The sequence below is a fragment of the Miscanthus floridulus genome, chromosome 18, assembly GCF_019320115.1.
Source record: "Miscanthus floridulus cultivar M001 chromosome 18, ASM1932011v1, whole genome shotgun sequence".
Lineage (NCBI taxonomy): Eukaryota > Viridiplantae > Streptophyta > Magnoliopsida > Poales > Poaceae > Miscanthus > Miscanthus floridulus.
In genome coordinates this window covers 61,410,755-61,413,877 of record NC_089597.1, presented here as the reverse complement: position 1 = coordinate 61,413,877, position 3,123 = coordinate 61,410,755, and the positions used below count along the sequence as shown (strand labels likewise).

The 3,123-nt window shown below is 48.1% G+C and overlaps 1 pseudogene; it reads left to right on the top strand.

Annotated features, from left to right (window-relative positions):
• The first annotated feature begins 1,220 nt into the window (after window positions 1-1,220).
• On the top strand, window positions 1,221-2,480 carry LOC136519805 (aspartyl protease family protein At5g10770-like; annotated as a pseudogene).
• Window positions 2,481-3,123: the final 643 nt, after the last annotated feature.

Sequence of the window (3,123 nt, the reverse complement as noted above, 5' to 3'; positions counted from 1 at the left end):
TTATCATAAATTATACATGTTTATGTAATATATGAATGTGATGTTTATTTCACAAACAGAAAATCTAGAATTTTGAACACAAAAAACATATCCATGAAATTTAGAAAATAGATCCCTTGTCCCTATATACTTGTAATGATAATAAAAAAGGGCATTGAAGAGGAAAAAGATAGCTCCAACAAGTCTACTTTCCGATTCTTTTTTCCTAATTTTTTTCATAATTTAGAAAACTCCTCTTGTGATCCTTCAACGAAAGGAGAGAACAATTCATCCCTTTCCCTTCTCCCCGGACGCCGAGCCACACCGGATGGGTAGCAGGCGAGGAGCAACCGGGCCATCCCCAAAGAAGTTGTCATGGCAGAGCATATGGTCCACCTGTGCAAACAGGCCGACGGATCTACAACGAGAAGATAAGCTAAGAGAAACGAGAGCACAGGAAAGATATTTTTTACTAAGCGATATGTGGGTTCCATGCCTAAAGGAAGAAGAATCACAATTTGCAAGAGTACATCTCCTTTATTATATGTAGTTATGTTTTCTTAATCCTCTTTAGCCTGATATAGGGGATTAACTTTTCTCAGTCAAGTGGAGTTACTCGGAGGTCCCTATAAAATCTTGAACAAGCTCAATAAGGAAACATTATTAGACAATTTTTTAGACAATAGATGGAACATGGGGGTTCATCATCTAGGAGCACTACGGGAAACCAAGATTCCCCTATTGGGTTGCCTTGAACCGACATGAAGATTATACATTGTTATGTTGGTTAGAAACTGACAAGGAAAATTGAAAACCGACGGAACAATTCTGGTTTCAAGTAGTGGACGAGTATCTTATTAAAAACATCACTTCAACACATACTGTCAGACAAATGAACAGTTTACTGATCGTTCGAATGCAGTAGCTGCTTACTGGTACATGGTAATAGACACCTCCATAATGCATACTAAAACTGGCAAATTGATTTTTTTGGTAAAAAAGAAAGCAATATTAATACGCGGGTCCTCTAAACCAATTTTCAGTTCAATGTGTAGAACCATTGTTTCAGGTTTGCAATATACAAACACAGCTGATCGATAATATTCATGCTTAACGTGTACCTGACTCCGTTTACTGCATGCCAATGACCCACAGTGACATCTTCTGGCAACAAGCTCACAATCCCAGCAGTCTGCGGGCTTCCAGGTCCTCCACCGAAATGTTGCGGCGCATTTGAGCGCCACGTCCTCAACCACGACATGAATCGGCTGAGCACACTCCTCCAGAGGTCCTCCGTGTCATCATCAGCTGCCGCACCAGCTCCATCGGCAGACCGCTTCCCCGGGATTCCCTTCGGTCCAGCTCCATCGCCTCGCCCTAGAGGAATTCCGTTTTATCCTCCGGGGGCGCCGCCAGCTGAGGCGCCGGCCGTGACGATCCCGGACAGCACCGGGACGTCCCTCGACACGCTGGAGTTCGTGGTCACCGTCGGCTTCGGCACGCCGGACCAGAATTACACGCTGAGCATCGACACCGGCAGCGACGTGTCGTGGATCTAGTGCCTACCCTGCTCCGGGCACTGCTACAAGCAGCACGACCCTGTCTTCGACCCGACCAAGTCCACCACCTACTCCGCCGTCCCCTGCGGCCACCCGCAGTGCGCGGCCGCCGGCGGGAAGTGCAGCAACGGCACTTGCGTCTACAAGGTCGAGTACGGCGATGGCTCGTCCACCGCTGGGGTCCTGTCCCACGAGACGCTGTCGCTCACCTCCACGCAGGCACTCCCCGGGTTCGCTTTCGGATGCGGCCAGACAAACGTCGGTGGCTTCGGCGACGTTGATGGGGTCATCGGCCTCGGCCGCGGCGCGCTGTCGCTGTCCTCGCAAGCCGCCGCGACGTTCGGCGCCACCTTCTCGTACTGCCTGCCGTCGTACGACACCTCGCCTGGGTACCTCACCATCGGCTCCACCACTCCGGCCTCCAACGACAACGTGCAGTACACGGCGATGATACAGAAGAAAGATCACCCGTCCTTGTACTTCGTGGAGCTCGTCTCCATCGACATCGGCGGCTTCATCTTGCCGGTGCCACCGACGGTGTTCACAAAAGACGGCACGCTCTTCGACTCCAGCACCATCCTCACCTACCTCCCAGCGGAGGCGTACACTTCGCTCCGCGACCGGTTCAAGTTCACCATGATGCAGTACAAGCCGGCGCCGGCGTACGACCCCCTCGACACGTGCTACGACTTCACGGGCCAGAATGCAATCTTCCTACCGGCTGTGTCTTTCAAGTTCAGCGACGGCTCCGTGTTCGACCTCAGCCCCGTCGCGATCTTGATATACCCTAATGACACGGCGCCCGCCACCGGCTGCTTCGCGTTCGCGCCGAGACCTTCGACGATGCCGTTCAACATTATCGGCAACACGCAGCAGCGGGGCACCGAGGTGATCTACGACGTTGGCGCGGAGAAGATCGGATTTGGCAAGTTCACTTGCTGATTTTTAATATAACTCCTCGATGATAAATATATAATATATATTCAGTGAAGACAAGGGTTGTGTCGTTGGAGTCATTTTGATATGCTCTTTCTTGTATGATTTACAGATAGGAATAAAATGAGCCTGCTGCAAGTTCTGAGTTTCCGCACAGTATTGCTTTGGTCTGGTTATAAAAATCTCTAGTGAACTAGCAGGTAACCCTGCGTGTTGCGTGGGAAAAAATAAGCAAAAAACAAAAAAAAAACGAAAAAATGATCTGCCAGTAGGTAAGGGACAAAAAATAGAAAAAAGGAAAATATAGATACGGTACCCATGAACAGTATAAATCTCTTTCAATGATACGAGTGGTTTTCATTATGGGAGATCGTAAAGAATAACGGGGGAGAACCCTATTTTGGGAGATGGTCCAAGAAAGGGAGGAAGTGGATTAATACCACACATGGGGACATTAGCATGGACAAGATATGTTCTCAAAGTTTGTTACAAGCAGTATCTTTTTAGCATCATATGATTTTGCCTTTGCATTGTAACCTAGTAAGTATATCGTATTTTAATTTTTGTATCTATTATTTGCTTTCTTTGATTGTGTTATCATCAGTCACCAAAATGAGAGATTGTAAGGAATGGAGCTTTGGCCCATTTA